Source organism: Dasypus novemcinctus, chromosome 18 (assembly GCF_030445035.2).
Source record: "Dasypus novemcinctus isolate mDasNov1 chromosome 18, mDasNov1.1.hap2, whole genome shotgun sequence".
Lineage (NCBI taxonomy): Eukaryota > Metazoa > Chordata > Mammalia > Cingulata > Dasypodidae > Dasypus > Dasypus novemcinctus.
The window spans coordinates 39,585,198-39,604,771 of record NC_080690.1 but is presented as its reverse complement, the minus strand read 5'-3'; the positions used below and the strand labels follow the sequence as shown (position 1 = coordinate 39,604,771).

General features: G+C 43.2%; 1 long non-coding RNA gene across 4 annotated transcripts in view; it reads left to right on the top strand.

The window, feature by feature from the left end:
* Positions 1-19,574, top strand: part of LOC101423978 (uncharacterized) — a 73,404-nt gene that overhangs the window by 28,604 nt on the left and 25,226 nt on the right. For 2 of the 4 annotated variants that reach the window (XR_011646306.1, XR_011646307.1), the window contains exons 3-5: positions 1,542-1,635; positions 5,089-5,176; positions 7,767-7,831. This is a non-coding gene — a long non-coding RNA (uncharacterized lncRNA). Of the gene's footprint in view, positions 1-1,541; positions 1,704-5,088; positions 5,177-7,766; positions 7,832-19,574 lie in introns of all 4 variants that reach the window. The other 2 variants (XR_011646305.1, XR_011646308.1) reach the window with 2 other exon arrangements.

Genomic DNA, 19,574 nt, shown 5'->3' with positions numbered 1-19,574 from the left:
CCCCTTGCCTTCATGATACTAAAGTCCGACACTGGTATCTAGAGACCCAGTGCCAAGCACCATTCTGAATGCACTGTGTATTAGCTCACTCAGTTCTCACTGCAAGCCCAGGTAGGGGTAGCTCAGGAGGGTTTGTTTTTTTTCCTAAGAAATCAATTTTATTGATAATATTAATAATCACATAGTTGTACACTCATCACTTCAATCATTTTTAGAGCATTTTCATTATTCCAATAATAGCAATAATAAACAAAACACAAACAAAATCATCACCTCTCAATCTCTCTGTGCTTCCCCTGCTGTACATAACTGCTATACTATTTCCTTTTCTCTGGTATATTTGTATTTATATTTTGTAAAAACAAACTTATATATGCAATATCACCCATATTCATATTTTAAATGAAGTTTCACTATGTTATACAGTTCCATGTTACATATTTTAGCTTCCATTCTAGTAATATACATGACTTTAGACTTTCCCTTTCAACTACTGTCATACACATGTAATGGCTCTGCTGGTTACAAACACCATGATGGGCTTTCACCTTTCCTATTCATTTCCAAAGATTTACAAACAGCCTTTTTAAACAATTTTGCACAGATTAGCCCTCAGCTTTCCATTTTCTACCCTCATTCTATTTTCTGATGACCTATATTTTAACTATTAACTCCATGAGTTTACACAATATATTTAGTTCATAATAGCACAATCATACTGTATTTGTCCTTTTGTGTCTGTTTTGCTTCACTCAACATAATGTCCTCCAGGTTCATCCATGTTGTCATATGCTTCACGACTTCATTTCTTCTTACAGCTGCATGATATTCCATTGTGTGTATACAATTTGTTTATCCATTCTTCAGTTTATGGACACCTGGTTTGTTTCTAACTTTTGGCAATAGTGCATAACACCGCTATGAACATCGATGTACAGATGTCTGCTCATGTCACTGCTCTCAGTTCTTCTAGGTGAGTAGTGGTATTGCTGGGTCACATGGCAGGTCTATCTTCAGCTTCCTTATGAACTGCCAAACAGTCCTCCACAGTGGCTATGGCATTCTACATTCTCAGGAGGGTTTTTTTAAAAAAAGGTTTATTTAAAATATTTTTATTTCTTTATTCCCCCCTCCCCACCCCCCTTTGCTGTTGTCTGCTCTCTGTGTCCATTTCTTTGTGTTCTTCTGTATCTACTCGTTTCCCTTTGTTGCATCATCTTGCTGTGCCAGCTGTCTGCGGGCACAGGCCGTCAGCTCTCCATGGGCGTGGGTGCAGGACCTCCCATATGGTAGATGGGAGCCCAACTGATTGAGCCACAGCTACTTCCCTCAGGAGGGTTTTTAACAAATATTTCTTGTCAGAGGCAGATCCAGGTTTTGTGGGGTCCAAAGCTCATGCAGTTCAGAGAACCCTCTCAAGCAAAAGGAATACAACATCACAACCGTAAAATTGGGTACAGGGGAAGGAGCTCATGGGAGTGAAGGGCTCTGAAACCTTACAATAAATCTGCCTCTTAGTCTGACTTCTCTCCTTGGTCCAGGCTGGGGTTGCCTGCTTTGACCCATAAGATGTGAGTGAAAGTGCCATGCGTCACTCCCTGTGCTGATGGAATCTCCTCTGCCCTGGAACCCCCAGTACGTGTGCTGATTTCCTGCTTCATCTCACTTCCACCACCTGTGTCCACCTGCGCTGGATGTGAAGTGTGAGTGTGAAATAAACCTGGTGTGTTAATTCAAAAGGATTTGGGAGTTGTTGGTTTTTTAACCACAACAAATCTAGCATAACCTGATACAGATAGGCTAAGTTTATCATTCCCAGATGAGAAAACTGAGGCACAGAAAGGTTTAGTAACTTTTTCAAGAATGCAGCTAGGTAGTGGTGAAACTGGGATCAATGCCTCCATGTTCTAGCTTCCCAGCGACATTAGGGAATGGTGGGGACTTTAGCAAACTGAAAATACTTGCCCTGTCTAAAAGTGGTAGCTGCTACTCAGTCCAGTTGATGGTTGTAAAAAAGAGAATTGTGGGCTTATTGTTGCCAGATCTGATTTTTAAAAACAGAGGTGATAAATTCAGAGTTTTAATGTGAAATCCTCTGATTATTTAACATAGGCAACTGATGGATGGCTTTTCCTTTTTTTTTTTTTTTTTTTTTAACACTGAGAAGCTAAGACATCAATCTGTGAGCTCGATTTGGTTATTTGGTTCACCAACTTGAGAACTTGTAATACTCAACTTCTCATTGAAAAAAACACATTGAATATTCAAGCAAGTAATATGTATGTGCTAAGAGATATGGCCCTGGTTATAAAAGGCAGTGAAGGGCATTCTGGGAGCAGGCATAGCAGTCAAAGAGGCTTTGGGGGGCAGGAGGATTTGGCATGAAGGATAGCAGCTTGGTACCCAGTGCCCAGAGAGTTCTTGTGCAGTAAGATGATGAATTCCTGAGGGAAGAGTGTCACATACATTTTCAAGGATTCGATCACATCAAAAATGTTTTGTCAGGGTTCCTCCAACTTTGTATATGAAGCTGTCATCCTCACACAATACTCCTGGAGGAGATACCAGTGGCTCTGTGTGCTGAGAGCTCTGCCTCCTGTGACTGAATGGGCAGTGGCTGAATGACTGAGAAGAGGGCAGTCAGGGTTGGGGGGAGGCTTCCTGGAAACCAGAGATCTCCCCAAAGGCAAAGCAGACAGTTATTTGATAAAGCCCTGAGGAATCCAAGATATTTTCAACTGACTTGTCTCTTCTTCAGCCGTTTGCCTTGCTGTGGGGCTCAGCTGGTTCTTGGGGAGTGAGACAGTGAGAAATAAGGGTTATATCCCCATGACCCTGAAGGACACCAACACTCTGGCAAGGAAAGTGGCTGTGTAACCCAATCGGATGAGCCCTGCGAGATCTACAACAGCTGACTTCCTGCGCTAGCCTGTGGGCACCAGAGCACAGAGGGGAGCTTCAGTAACTCCATAGAAAGACACAGGCCATCTGTGGAGACAGAATCCTGTGGGCGAAAGGCATTGGGAAAACTGCATCACACAACGAAACAAGGTCCTTTGCTGCAGGACTTCTCAGAACATTTAATAGGCCACCGACATCTCCAAAGAGGATGTGGCACTCTTGCCTGGCTATGGAAGCGGCCCCCACCTTTTTTTCTTGTAGAATTTCTCGAGAAAGAATGTGATGGAGAAGTGCTTTCTAATCCTTCGCTTGGGGTTTCTTTCCTCATCTCGCACTATCTTCTCCTTCTTTCCAGGTTTCCTTAAGAATGCAGGAAATGGGTCATTTCTACTTTACCCATTAATTTAAACAATTAGGTGACCCAGTGGAGATTGGGTGGTCCCTGCATGGCTGTCCTGGTAGCCTGTGTGACCTGGGTATCTCTGGAGTGGCCATGGGCTGGGCCTTGGTTCTCCAACACAAGAATGACTTTAATAGTTGGAATTTCCAGTTCAGGGGAGGTCCTGTAAAGCAGAGGGACATGGGTACTTGGGAGGTAGTGGCATTTGAAAGGAAAACCTCTTGTCTGCCTGGGGACATGCGCTGAGGGAGGAGGAAAAGGAAGGGGAAGCCCAAAGAGAAACCCCTGAGCAGCCAGGGGGGGGGGGGCCCTTTTACGCCTTCCTGTTTATGGCTGAGAAGTAAACAGCTGGGGGCCAGGTTGTCTGAAGCCTGAGGACCCTCTCTTCCTGGGTGGCAAGGGGTGGGGAATGGGCGTTCATTGACCAGCATCCTGGGGGGTTTTTCTGTTACCCAGTGCTGCCTGCTCTGCCTACACTGGGGAGAGGTGGGTCGCTGTGTGCACTGGCTCTGGGTTCAGATTGTGGTCATGGCCCTGCGGACTCACCCAGCACGTGCCAACACACATTTACAGCTATGGTTATTACTTCAACTGCCCTCATGCCTAAGCCTCCAGGGCCTCAGAAGGGAATGGGGGCTAGGCAAGGGGTCAGGACCATCAGCCTTGGTCCTTGGAGCAGCTGACTCCGGGTTGGAACTCGGAGCCTTCTGCCTCCTAACAAATGCAGCCTGTGGTGGAGGAGAAGGTGCCTTGTCTGAGAAGAAGAGCCCAGCGTCGGGGGCAGCAACCACCCGGGGCATCAATAAGCTCTCATTATCAAGAAAGGGGGTCTAGGCGGGTGGGGCAGGGAGTCCTGGACAGAGAGAGCTAGAGGAGGCCGTGGGAGAGGCCAGAGAGAAGGGGCAGAGAGAGCAAGACACACACACTGATGGATGCAGAAGCAGGGCCTGCCGCGGACGAGTCATGACGGTCACGCCCTCCTGTCTTGGTGGGCTGGGTATCTCTTCAGGTCTCCCTTCAGCAAGACAGAGGGAGGCAATAGCCAGGACTGCTGAGCCATTTTACACAGCATGTCACCAGGGGAAGCATCTCTTTAAACTCTCTCATCCTACGTCAGTTCTTTGAATTATTGATTAGAGTATAAGATCCCACACGTTATCTATAAAGAATATTGCATGAACTTTTTGAGCAAAGTCGAAATTCTCTGATGTCCACTTACAATATTTAATCAATTAATTTAGTTTTGCTCAGAGAGTCAAATAGCAAAAGTTGCCGGGCTCCATGGTCCCTGGCTCCAAGGCTGTTGCAGTCCCACCACCTGTGCGGTTTTAGTTCAGCACCTTTGGAATCCACCTCTGATGCTGCCCCAGGACTGACTGACGGGGCAAACCTCAAGCTCCCAGGAGCTCCACAATGTCTCCTCTTACTCTGTTGCTTTTTTTAAAGGAGGTGCCAAAGATTGAATCTGGGACCTCGTGCATGCAAAGCAGGTGCTCAATCACAGAGCTACATCACTTCCACTACATTGCTTTTTCTTCTAACTGTTTTTTTTTTATGATTTATTTTATTTATTCCCCCCCCCCCACATTGTTTGTGGTCACTATCTGCCCTCTGTGTCCATTCACCGTGTGTTCTCTGTGTCTGCTCATTTTTTCTTTAGGAGGCACCAGGAAACAAACCTGGGACCTCCCATATGGGAGAGAGGAACGCCATCACTTGAGCCACCTCTGCTCCCTGCTTTTTTGTCTCTCTCATTGTTTTCTTTTTGTGTCTCCTTGTTGCATCAGTTCGCCATGCCAGGCTATTGTGCCAGCTTGCTGTCTTGCTCGTGTTCTCCAGGAGGCACCAGGAACCAAGTCCAGGACCTCCCATGTGGTAAGTGGAAGCTTATTTGCCTGAGCCACATTTGCTTCTCTATACTGCCTTTTAAAGCTATCTTTAAAAGGTGCCTTTTGTTTAATAAAGGGGATTGTAAGTATGTGGACATGGATAGAGTTGATAACACATTATAGTGGGTATAATTAACACTGCTGACTTATAAATGTGAATGTGACTGAAAGGGATAATCTAGGAAGGTTAATGTCAATTGAAAGACAGCTAGGGGATAATCTAGTGACTCTATAACAGTGATTTCAGTTGTTTGTGGGAAAAATACACCAAATATAAGCTATGGACTATAGATGCGGTAATATTGTGACACTGTTTTTTCATCATTTGTAACAAATGTGTCTCAACAATATAAGGTGTTGGTGGTAGGGCAATGTATGGGAATCCTATATGGTATGCATGATTGTCCTTTAAAAATTTGAAATAAAAAATACATCTAAAAAGGGATATAATAACACTACCTACCTCACTGGGTTACTGAGAGACTTCCATAAGTTAATTCACACAAAGAACTTAGTCTGGTATAGGGTATGCAGCCATACTAGGAATTCCCATAAATGGGAATTTCTCTCATGACTTGGAAAAAAGGTGCCTTCTTCTGAGCTCCAACACTAGCAATTTTGAGGCCTTCCCCTCAGGAAGGACTACTAAATCTCTAAATCTGTGCAACTTTCTTTGCCCTCCTTCCCACTCCATCCCATCTGATCTGGTAACTTTTATAAAAGTACACCAGTTAGTCTTGATTGAGGACTTCTTTGGGTGAATCCTATTCCTTTGAAGGAAAACAAATAATTATGTAACATCGTTATTATTATTAACATTTGGGCCTCACTATGTGAGTGGCACTGGGTTTTTGCAAGCCTGGACTTATTTAGACGGCCCAATCCCAATCATATCAACAGGAGCTATTTCTACCCTCATGTGTGGAAACGCTGGAGTGTCAGCCTCCCCTCCTGGCGACAGAGCTCGCAGGTGACAATGGCCACATGGGGTCAACAAGGCCTTTCACAGTGAGGAAACTGAGGCCCTGGCCTGTTAACTCCCAATGCCTCATGGCTCCCTGCAGCAGGGTCAGAACCAGGCTGGATGATGTCGCTGACTCCCAGCCTCTGCCCATCCCCACACCCTGCAATGTCCCTGAGGGAAAATGAGGAGAGGATGAAGGCCTCACAGCAACACCCTGCAGGGGTGGCTGTTTGCGGTTCTCTGATGGGAAGTCCTACCAAAGCGTCTCAGCCCCCACCCCCTCATCTCCACTTTTCCCCACAAGGATGAACACTTGCCTCCCCTCCCCACCCACCCGCGTCCACAAGGATGCTCATCTGCCCTCCCCCACTTGTCTGAGTGACACATCTTGCAAACACCCCAGCCTCCGCCGTGTGAACCACAGGGGTAACTGCTCAGGGTTCCGGGTGGCCAAGGGTAGGAGAATGGGCTTAGGAGCTGGTACTGGACCTGCCCAGCCTTTCCAACATGTGCCTGCTCCTTCTGTCCCCTCTGTCTTCTTTCTCTACCTGGTGCCAGCAGAAAAGATCCTCGTACCTGGAAGCACAGGAAGCCAGCGAGAAAACTGACCCTGCGTTTGAGTGGTTGGGGGGTCGTTCTCTCTGCACCTGGGTGGGAATGTGCCCCTAAGCCCTTCAGCTCGCTAGGGAGAACAACAGAGGAGGAAGGCGGGACCATTGCAGCAAAGGGGTCTGGGTTTTGCTCTCTAATCCTCCGGGGACACCACCTTCTCTTTTTGCTTCTTTTTTGTTTGTTTGCTATATCAAATTGACATCTTGACCTCAGGCAGAGTGCAGCAGGGACCTTCTTTTTATTCTTATCCCCCCCCACCTTTAAACTGTATAAAACTGTATGAGAGTTTAATTTGAATACAATGAAGTCAGATATCAGAAACATAATTATCTTCAAAACTCTGGGCTTAAAGAATTTGTTGAAAATTCATTGTTCTTTTCCTTTTTCTAAACTTAGTACAAAGTTTTCATTTAGTCACTTATTTTCCTACCTTGATAAGATAGCACCAGAGAAAAGTTGGTTTAAAAAAAAAAGTGGTGTATGTTTTCCACTTTAATTTAAAAAAAAAAAGCATGAAATGATAGTTTGCTAAGAAACAGACTTCCTGCTTGGCAAACGCTACCCCAGGGGTTATTTGCAAGTACCAGGGCTGGGTTTTATGGAGTTACTTCAACTTCAAACCCAAATCATGCCTCATTCTGAAATGGCATTCAGAAATACAAATGTGGGACTTTACGAAAGACTTAAATGTGTTGTATTTGAACTATTTTTTTCCTTTAAATTGTAGAAAACTTTAGTTGCATTGAGTGGAATACATTTTTTTTTCCCTGAAAATTCAGCCTGCTGGTTTCTGTTTTATTTAGGGGGAAAGAGCTATCTGTGTAACCCCGAAGTAGGGAATAATTTTCATTAGACATTTCCTTTACAAACTTGCTTTAGATTCAGGGAAAGAAGTCTTGAAGTTCCGAAGAATAAAAACGTAAGAGGGAGTACAATGCAAGTAATTACGTCCAACTCTCGGTTTTGGTCTGACCTGGGTTTTCCCTTTCTTCCTGGGTAGCTCTCTCCCATCCCTCTGCATGTTGGACCTTTTTGCCTGATTCACGCCAGCTGTGACCCCCACAGGTAAATTATGGAGGCGGTGGGGAACTGGGAGAGTGGGAGCATAGAGGCAGGAGTTGGGGGAGCAGAAGAGTTTCCAAAAGCAGGAAACTGCCCTTAAGCCAGGGGCTCCCAGGCCAGGAGGAAGGTGGCCCTGGAGCTACGAGCTCCTTTTTTTCCTCTAGTATCGAGTACAACATCCAAAGGCCAGTGAATTCCCCCAATCTGCACAATGTTACTCTCTTTCCCACACTTAGGTATGTGTGCATTAGAATGAGCTTGCTTCTTATTTTGTACTTTCTCTTCCACCTCAAGCTTTAGAATCTCTGCTCAGTGCTCAGAGATATAAACTGATGCACACATGCCCTTCTCACTGGGTCAGCCTGTATCCACTGCTCCTCTGTGGCTTCCGCTAAAGCTCCCACTAGGCACTGGCCTCCTCGAGATTGCCTCTGAGTGGTTCTGAATACAAGTCAAAGACTTCAAGCTCATCCCGAGTTCCAGGAATGCCTCCATCCCAGTGCACCCTGGGTTTCTAGCTGCCGTCTCTATTAACATGTACAAAATGTCCTGCTTTGCGGGCTGATTTATGGTTGCATTAGGGAAAACTCCACAGAGGGTATAAAATACAGTGTCCCAAGCTTGGGCCTGATCTTACATGTTATCGGCGATTGCAAGTGCATTTTATAACCCCAGTGCCAAATCGAAATCAAGGTGATTTGAGCATCAATCTCCTGGATAAAATCAGGGCACGCTCTATTGCGGTTTGACCTTCGTGATGCCTTTGGCTGGTCCGGCTTGTCTAGGTCCCTTGGCCAATTACCCAGGGACAGTTGGAAAATGCAGTGATAATGGCCAAAGCTAGGATTACCAGCTGTATCAAAAGGCTTAACCGCTCACCCCAGAGACTCCTCAGAGCCAGAGGAAAATCTCTAGGAGGAGGCTCTGTTGGTCTCCAAAAAACACAGGTGCTGAAGGCTGCGAAAGGGAAATGCCTTTGAGCCATTTTGTGTGTTCTTAGAGTGCATCCTTGAATTCTTCAGCGTCTGCAGCACATTCAAAGCAACAACTTTGACTCTTACGCACACAAAAAACCCTGCAGATAACTAGGTCACAAAAAGGCTGGAGCAAGCCCTCTCTTGCCTTATTTGTGCTTTATTTATAATTCCAAGAACTCAGCTGACTATGGGCCGGAAAAGTAAGTTTCTAAAATGAATGAAAGAACTGGGATGAGCATGAAGTCAGCAGCTGCCGCTCTGGTCTTGCCACCACCCACGGCTGGTTCTTGTTGATTTTCATTGAACAAGATCTGAGGCTTCCCGAAAAATCTGACAAGAATTCCTCTGTGAAATTCAAATCCTAATCCAGAGTTTTGAGTGATGCATTCCCAAGAGCCTATGAGGGTCTGAAAAGCTATTTTGAACAGATTTGTGGGAATTGTAGATTTTTAGAAACTAATGGCCCTTTAGTGATGGTCAGAGGTTGTACTTAGGATAAATAGTTTTAAGTCAGGGTTTTATGCCTGTAATCTAAATTTCTCAATTTATATTTAGCTTCAACTTCTTTTGAAAGTAATTCCATCTCCTTTGATTGTGTACCCTTTCATAGCCCAGGGGAGGAAACTCAGATGGCTCTTCAAATAGTAAAGCCTGTTTTACAAAGTTCCTTTAAGATATGCTAATATACATGGGCTGATTATTAAGATAAATACCTTGTGTTGGAAACTGGAGTTAATTACTATATATATATATATAATTACTCACTGACCAGCCTAGAAGTTATAATTTATTGTTCTCTAATTTGTATTTATTATCCAAGATATTTAATTTAAAGGAATTACAAAAATAGCCTGATTTGAGTGTTTATGGAGTTGGTGGTCATTTAGCAAATTTCAAAACTCTTTTTTCCTCCAAATATTTTAAAACATATTATATAGAATTTAAGGGACTAGCATACCAACTTGAGGAGGTGCTTGGGCTTGTTGATTAAAAAATGGGAAAGTCATTTGTGTAAGAAGAAATGATGCATTTTTCTCTTTCAGACCCATGCTTTTGAAGCACTAGGCAAGCTTGTAGGATAAGGAGAGCCAGTCAAAGTGGGAGAAATATTGAACATACCTGTCAGTGTTGGAAGCGCAGGTGGTAGGGAGGTCAAATAAAGAGAAATATTAGATGCTTCTCCTTTTGGATAATAATTTCTCCTGGACAGTGCAAAGAGACTGGCAGTTTGTCACAGACATAGCTTTTGTATAGAATGAGATTCTTGTGCCTTTCCATAAAGTGCCACTTGACTTGTAAACATCTTGTCTCTGAATTCCCTTTCCTGACTCCTGCCCTGTCACAGCACATAAGAGTGACACACTTTGTTTCTGAATTAATGCTTGTGATCAAGAGGGGCCTCTTGGTACAGTGTGAGAAAGCTGTCCCCAGCCCTCTCACTCCCCAGGACTCCTCTTTTTAATAAATGCAGTCACGGTCTGACTGGCAGGGAGTTGGTCTGCAACGTGTCTGCAGGTGACGTGATACCACAGGGCATGGGTTATCTTCCTTCCTAAGATAAAGGAGTGTCCATCCTAGGATAATGACTGTAAGAAGTTACATCTCAAGCTTCTGTGTCCTTTGATTGAGAAAATCCTTGAGCTGTTTGGACACTATTTTACAACTCACCGAATGCTGCGATCAGGATGCTTCTCTCTCAATTTCCAAGGCCAGAAATGGAGGCATTTGATTTTATGGCTTCCATAAGAAAAATTAAAGTACAGTCAAATTGTGTGTAGCTTGAATTATTCTTTCCGTGGATAGAGATTTTGTTCTCCATTTAAGGGATAGGTTGGAGGACAGGGCCTCAAGCGTCTCTTGTGGATATTCAGGGGTACTCCCTGTGGGTGGAGGGAAAACTGGGTTTCCAAGCAGCATGAAGCACCATGGGGCACCTCTTCATCATCTCTGCACAGGACCCCGCAAATTCCTCTCTGCTTAAAAGCATGGGTGGGCAGGATGTACCCAGGAGGATATAGATACAGTAAAGGGGTGCACTGACTGCAGAGAATTTAGAAACAAGAACACCAACTAAAAGTGGTCTCTTTTTTTAATAACTCTAAGTCAGCAATTCCAATGTCAGGGATAAAGTACTGGTATGCTGCTGTAGAAAGTAATTCAATAGAACTTACATCAATTAGGAAAAAAGATGCTATTGGTGCCCTGTCCAGATCTCCTTGACCACGTCAGTGTATCCCCTCCCCAGCTGCTAAGTGTGTTGGCTGCCAATGGTTCATAGTGGCCACGTTCTCTGGAGAGTTATACCCATCAGTCCACTGGGGCAGTCCACAGCTGGCCCCTTGCCTCAAGAAGAGATAACCATAAGGGGCTATTTGCTGTGTAGATCTCCCACTCCATAATAGACCACGATTAAAGCTTACTCAAAACCACTTTGCTGTTCAACCCCTTTCATTGCTCGCTCCTATTTTTCTTCCCTCAAGCACATGTGCATTCAGGTCCCTGTCACAGCCTGTTCTAGAAAAGCAGCCCTAAGTCATTTGACTTCTTAGAAGGCACACTCTTCATGGTGAGAAAATTTGGCCTCTGGTTTCCAAGCCTACCTTCACAGTGCTTGAGATTCCAAAGTATCAAGATGTCTAATTTTTTCCCTCTTTGGCTATGGATGTAAGATGTGCTCTTTCCACCAATTTGGAATCTTCAGGCTGCACTAGATATCACCCGTGGGTCTGTAGAGTTACAGAACCCAAAACTCCCTTGAGGATGTTAGAATTCCCTCCTCAGAGGGTCTGTTTGAAGGTCATGCCAAGCTTCTGGGAAGCAGGATAAAAAGTGACCTGCCAGACCTGGGTTTAGCCCAGCATGCCACTTAGTTCCTATGCCACATCAGAATAGACACTAGACCAATGTCACCCTCACTCAGCTGGTAAGAAGCAGAGCCAATATTTGAACCCAAGAAGTCCATTCCAGAGCCCCTGCTATTAATCACTATCCTAGTTAAAGGGCACAATGTATCTAAGGGGCTTAGCATAGTCACTGGCTGCTCAAAAACTGGTAGCAATGAAGTTGTTTATCACATTGATGAGATGATGATGATGACAGCAACAAAATGGAGGTTACAAGGCTCTCACATGTAGATAATGGAGGACAGCAAGTCAATGGAAATCCCATGAATTCTTCCCCAGTCTCCTTCCTAAAATACCCCAAGTTTTTGGGATACTAGAATGAGCACTGAACCTGGAGACAGAAGACCTCACCCTCATGGCACGAGTTCATTTGTCTGAGTGTTCACCTATCCAATGGGCAGGAATGTCAGAATCAAATGAAAAGACATCCTGGGTAGGAGTACTTAGACTTTTACCTGGTGGATGCCTGATGGTTAGAAGGAGGTCACATCTTGGGAGAGGAGTTGACAGCATCTCTGGAGAAAAGCAGTGTGTGGTGGCTGGGCCACTGATTTGACCACTTCAGAAAAGTAGATGGATGTAACTCCTACAAGTGTGTTTGCAAGAATGGCTGGGACCCAGTAGCCTAGTAATCTTGGATCTTGTGAAGACGACTTATTGTTTTCTTGACTCCTTGCAGAAGTTGTTCCTCTGAACCCATGTTTTCTGTCTCCACGTCTCACTGTCACACATTTGGCTTCACTTATTTGAGAGTAAGCTCCCCATGCGGATGAACACAAGGGCAGGGATTTTTTTTTTTTTTTTTTTTGCATTACTCATTGCTGTACCCTCAGTGTTCAGAATAGTTCCTAGCACATAGTAGATTGTCAGTCAATATTATTGACACAATGAACCCTATCAAGAGGGTGAGGACTCTGCTGGGATATAGGGACATTCTCTGCTCTGTGACTTTAGACAAACTACGTAACCCCATGGGCTTTGACCATCTAGTGGACCAATGATACCTGTTCTACTTTCCAGGGTTTGGAGGAAGTGTCAATTGAATCTCTCTGGTTCTTTGAATTTTCATAGCTATGAAATTGATTTGAAAAATACAAAGTAAAAAAGTTTAGCTAGTCCTAGAATTTATAGCCAATATAATTTCTAGAAAATATGCTTCCATTTTTCTCTCTTAGAAATGTAAAAACACCCTTCCAAATAAACTGTTAGGTTAAATAAGTCAAAACTGAAATAAACTATTCAGAAATTAATGGCATCACCTACCAGAATCTATGAGACATGGCTAAACTAGCACCCAGAGAATAATTTATAGCCTTAAATGGATTCATCAATACTAAAAAAAAGATAAAAAATACCTGAACTAATCATTTAACTCAAAAAGCTAGAAAATAAACAATCAGCAGTGACAGAATACACACACAAAGAAAGAAAGAATTTTTCATCTGAATGTTTTCATAGAAAAGTCTAAAGATAGGGGGCTGTGTTTATAAGAGAGTTTCTGAAAATGGTTGATACAGTGTTCACTAAGAAATAATTTGGAATGATCTATTCTGCCATTATGCAGATTGTGAACATTTCTAAAGGCTATGGGCATTCTATAACAGCCTATCATGTTTTCTTTTATCAAGGTCATCCTCAGAAAAGTGTTGATCAAAGAAGATGGAGAAATTATGAGAGAACTGACAGGTAGTCTTGGAGAGACAGTGTTGCAGGGAACAGAGGGCTCATTTGACCTTAGACCCTATCAGAGCATTTTGTCTGTATGATGCAATATGCTCAATTTGAGAGTGGCATCAAGGATGACCTGGAGACATGATGGTTGGGTTGCAGGACCATGAACCATCAGCCAGGAATTCCCAGGGTTGAGGGAGGTGGAGGGTGACCAGTGAACCAGCTTCCTTCTCTAGTTCCATCATGACACAAATTGGAGACCAAAGTAAGGCCTATTGACAGGGTGCTGAATTCCTGAGCTTTCTTCCCTGCTTATAGTTTCTGGATATCTCTAGAGCCTTCAGGAGCTCTACTATTTGAGGCACTATTCACCATGGTAGTCAATGAAATTCTGCTGAAGACTTGTATAGGCATAACCCCTGGAATGGTCTCCTGACTCATTTTGAAATCTCTTAGCCATAAAAACTCATTTGTATTTACCATTTTCCCTTTTGGTCAAGGTCTTTATCCAGAAGCATTGTTAGTTGGTTCTTGGTAATAATCTCTTGGTACCATGGAGGTTCATCCCTGGGAGTCATGTCCCATGCCCGGGGTAGAGATGGGGAGGTAGTACATTTATATGCTGAGTTTGGCTTAAAGAGAGGCCACATTGGGCAACAAGGAGGTTTTCATGAGGTGACTTTTAGGCAGCATATAATTCTAAGCTAAGTTTCAATTTCGCAAATAAAGGTTCATAAGTACAATCATCAATATCAAAGGCCTGACCTAATGGTATGTCTTCCTTCACTAGACATTGCCCTTTTATTCAGGGTATTAGGGAATGTAGCAGAACTCCCTGGGATGGGAATTCAATATTCTTTTCAGTTATTGTGTGGTTCTCCACCCACCGAGATGATGTCCCATGAACTTAAATGTATTCGAATGTCTTGAGGCATGCCCCTGGTAACCCCTTCCCATGCATCCCCACATCCCTGACACCCTGTACCAGTGATCTTCACCCACCCCTGCTGTGACCCTTACACACCCTATTAAAGACAAACACATTATCCTAGTCATTTGTTGGTGCAGTTACCCAGGTGAATTTTTTTGTATTTTATTGGTTATTTCTTAAAATTATTATTTCATTTTCTTTTTTTTTTCATTTATTTTGTTTATTTTTGATCTGTGAAATGATGATGCCCTTGTCCCAGGGCTGTGGTCATTTTTACATGAAGAACTTATATAAAGTACTTAGATTAGTGTTTGGTTTATGGTAAACATAACTCTCTGGTAGCTATATGTGACTTATTCCTTTTTCTCATTTGAAAATTAGAATAAAGAATAAGCATCATGTCCTGTGTTAAAAGGGAGTTTGGATATATAAGGTTGAGCTAAATGAAATTGTTGATGCTTGATATTCGACCTATGAAAACAGCAACCTGACAAAACATAGTATGTTGATCCATATCTGTAGAGACTGATGACCAATTATAAATAGGAATTTTTGTTTTATTTCCCTTCTCTTTTCTAGTTCCACTGTAAAAGCACACGTCAGATAATGACAAGACTGGAACTATGTGGTTTGTTGGTTTGTTTGTTTAATTATTTACTTAATTATTCTTTGTTTCATTTTATATCCTCCTCCTCAACAAGCTCCCCAACTCCCAATATGCCTGTAATCACATTTCACAGAGCTCTGTAGGGGCAAGTTATGTGAAACAGAAATATTCCATGGCAGAGGGTAGATTCGTTATTTTCTGTGTTAAATTGTTAATTGCTTTGATAATTGCCTGGGAGACACGCAGACATACACACACAAAACAAATGTCAGGTCACACACTTTTCTCTCAACAACAAGATGAAGATGTTTTAGTTATTGGAACTCAGATGTCACCAGGAAGAATAAGAGTAGGTAGTGGAAGAAAAAGAGGGAATGGAGGAGGTGCGGGGGTGGGGGAGGCAGGCCTTGGTTATCAAGTGAAATGACTCCCCAAATATGACAATAAATCACCGCAGGAATCAATCAGACGTGAGGCCACTGCTCCATGCTGATAATGCATCAATCAATATTTAATGTTTACACTTTAATTAATCCACACATGGGAAGCATTCTTTCAGTGACAAAAAGAAAGGAATGAGAAATAAAACACCTTTTATATCAAGGAGCGGTGGGTGCACTGCCGATCTGGTGGCTTTGATTGGCGCTGTCATTGATCACCTTGAGCCTCCCTGGTCTTGAGTCACATTTGGATAGAAAGCTAATGCGGGGGAGGGGCCCAGCAGTGACACAGTCTGGTCTGAGAAGATTGTGACTTCATCAGAACTGCCACCGAGTATGGATTCCTGCAAAGGCAGAACAAAGCCAAGGCAAATATTGGCTTCTATACATTGGTGACATCTCCCCCTGAAAAGATTTCTGTCTGCAAATGGTGATCTATAATTCCAGGGGAGGCAAAGGGAGCCGGAAAGACATTTTCTTCTCTATTTTTGAAGAGTCAAAAATGCTGCAGGTACATAGATTCCAGTCTCAACCCCTCTAGTGCACAGGCTTGCTTTTCTTGCTCCACTCTATATTTTATCTAGTGTTTTAAGAATCCTCATACCCTGCATCAATTGTACTTCTGTCTAACTGTATACAAATTGACGGGAGCTATGGTTGACTAGGTGGACTCATATTTCTTTTGGGAGATATTTATTCAAATGTATATATAGTATTTTATTTTTTAGATTTCTTTCACATTTTGGAGCCAATGCATTTTGTGTTGGGTCTCAAGCAATTTTTAAAAAAATTATTGCAGTATATATATGCATGTATATCTTAAGATTTGCCACTTTAAATGTACAATTCAGTGGAAACTAATTTAATTCACAATGTTGTGCAACCAGAGTTGCTAACATTTTGCAGGCCCAGTGGTGGGGGTGGGCGAGTCCATTGGCTGGAAACATTGTACCTATAGTTTCTGTTTGAGAAAATGGCTTTGTAGATGAGGCTAGATTTTAAACCTTAAAAAACACTAAGCTTTCCTTTTTGATATATAGGAGTAGGCAAGGATAATAGACATGTTTGGTTTGGGTTCTCCCAGAAGTAGGTCCTAAGAATCTGAAAACAAGTTTATTTGGGAGGCATTGGCAAAGGAAGAAAAGGTGAGACAGGGCAGGGAAGGTGCCCAAACAAGGGGGATCTGGGGCCCTGTCACAGGGGGTAAAGGAGACACAACCCTGCTGGGAAACTGGGAATCGGAGTGGGAAACTCCTTCCCAAGTATACCACCTGGAGGGTGCGGCAGCAGGTATCTACCCACCAGCTCCCGTCTGCCATCTGTCCTGCAGGCAGAGTCCCCTCCCTCCGCCAGGAACAGAGCCCCGTGGGCTGTCAGCCCTTCCTTTCAAGCAGCCTTCGGCTTGCAGAGGTGATGATGAAGGGACGGGATACCCACCAGGTGTTGCTGCTACACCAGGACAAGTAAGCCATGCCTGACCTCAGTTCTGGCTGTGAAGTGTTAAAAAGAAAAAAAAGAATTGTTAAGTGGCCTCACACCAAAGCCTTTCAATTACTCCTTACCATCCCCTCAGTAAGTCCAACCATGTTAGAATTTCCTCCAGGGCTGGAAAACAGTGTTGGTCTGTCAAGTGAACACGTAGTTTAGAGACCGTGTGTGAATAATAAAATGAAATCTCATTCGCTGGAGCAAGGCGATCACGTTGGGGGAGGCACAAAGGAAGAAACTGAGGCTGATGGAGAGACCAGCGGGTTCACAAAGCCCACATCACACTACTTATGGGTGTCCTCTCCTATTTCAATTTCTCTTTTTGTCTCTCCTCTTTCCTCCTTCTTTCTCCCTCTTTCTCTCTTTCTCTGCCAAGCTTGATTAGCTGCATTTGAGCCAAGTAAATTCTTATAACGATAAAACTCTTCTGTCTATATAAGCAAACTCTACTTCCTAACACAAGAACAGCACTGCACCCCAGTGCCCAGTCAAGGTTGAGTGCTATGTTCAGGATTATTTGTGTCAAATGCACACTAAGGTTGTCCAGTGCTGATGATATTGTTCTGATTTTTTCTTTTTTGCACTCCAACCACACTACTGCAAGTGCTCTTACAATTTACTAAATTTATTTCCACCGCATCCGTCATTGACTTCAACACGTTTCTAATTGTGGAATTTAAATTTTAAAATGTTCCTGTTATGGCCTGCTAGTCCAATCAGGGTCACTCCTTGAGTTTTAGAGACTCTTGTAGATTCTTTGGTTGCAAATAACATAGACTGGACTTCACTAAATTAAGCAAGGAAGAGGAATTGTTGAAGGGGCTACTGGCAGGACCCAGGGCATCTCTGATGATCTCAGAAAAACAGGAAGTCATGGCTATCTTTCTCCAGGGCATCCCTCCCATCCTAGAGTCCAAACACTTGCCCCTGTGACCTCTGCTCAAGAATCAAACGCCCAGGAAAGAATCTTGCTTGGCCTTGCTGGATCCTGTTCTCACTCCAGGGGCAGAGAGGAGTGGGAATCTTAAGCTGTCACGTCTTCCAGAGCCATATGGAGAGAAAGAAGAGCAAATACTTAAAGGAAAGATGGAGCCTTTCCAGAAGGAGGGAAGGAATACTGAGCTGATAGAAGCAAGAGAAGTCAGCATGCCCTCCACGGACTTGTTTTCTGTACCCTTGTGTATAAGAGAAGACATTAAATGAATGCCTGTGACCCCCCCCGTTCTCCTTTCCAATACTTCTTTCTGATTTTGAAATCAGCATATACATATGCACAGTAAGTTTTAAAAGCTCATGCAAAATATAACCATGCAAGAGAGCAAGAGCATGGCAAAGAAATTAAAATGTTATTAAGCATTTACTATATACCAGCCTCTTTATATTTGTATGTATTTCTTAAGCTCCAGTGTCCCCTAGAACCCAGGTATCCAATATTTCCCTCTTGAGAATTCTTCTACTCTCTTTAAGCTGTCCAAAAGTCTCTTGGGATTGCTTTAACCCAGTGGCTTTTGACTATGGGTAGCTTTGGCCCCCAGGAGACATTTGACTTTTTTTGGCCATTATGGGAGGAGGAAGGGGTTGACTGGTGGGAGGCAGGGGTGTGCCAGGGATGGATCTAAACATCCTACAAGGCACAGTCTGTCACAACAGAGGAATTTGGCTCAAAATGCCCATCATCCAGGAGAAAGGATGCCCACTATCCAGGAGAAAGAAATGATCAGTTTACTCAGTATAATTCTGCTATTACTTATCTCTGGCACATGGAGTCGCTGTTGGAGATTAGTCCTGTGCAGTTGGTAACTGTTCTCTTTTGTGATATAAAATGATGCCCATCCTGGCTTTTTTAGTTCACATTCACATACTTACATGTTATTACCCAGTCCAACCATTGAACTAGGAGGACTGGACCTGAGATGTTTCTCTGCAAGGCTCTTGGGAAATCAAGGAAGCATCTTCCTCATTCAGTTTAGATCCAGGTTTACATGGGGGTGGAATGAGAGCAGAAGGTGGGAAAAAGAATCTTTCAAAGTACCCTTGGATGAACTAGGTTCCTGATGATTTAAATGAGGGATCTGGGGTCCCAAGGCAAAGTTGGTTCTTGAAATACTAGTGCCCAGCCCTGTGTTATCCCTGACCTATTGGAAACTGGCACATGTATTTACACTCTACTATACTTTTTCCCGGGGAAAAAGAGGCTAGGAGAAATCACTAGATATATTCTATTATAAATAAAAATACATGGCTGAATCTCTTATCATATAGTGCCTGAAACCCTCAGGCCAAGCAGAACCAAATGCAGACAGCTCAGGAGTAAAGGATCAGCTGTCTTAACAAGTAAAAGGCACCCAGATGAGGTTTCCAGCTTCTCCTTGGTTTTGCAACCAGAAAAAAATCCACATTAACAGGTGTGGCCTGTGGCCCCAAGACTGCTGCCCTCAGTGCTAATCTTTCCATCTTTTTTTTCTTTTCTTTATACTTATCTCTGTCATCTACTTAAGCTGCTGCGACCCAGACTGAGACCCTGACTGAGTTCTACCTTTTAAAAAAACTTTTCTATTTTGAAATAATTTCAAACTTACAGGATTGTTAAAAAAAAATAAAACAAATCCCATACAGAAAATTCTAACACCCTCCCCCCAAAAAAAGAACCACACCACCAGACCCACCAACTTGTAACATTTTACCATATTTACAGTCTCATTATATCTATCCATCTATTCAGCTATCTT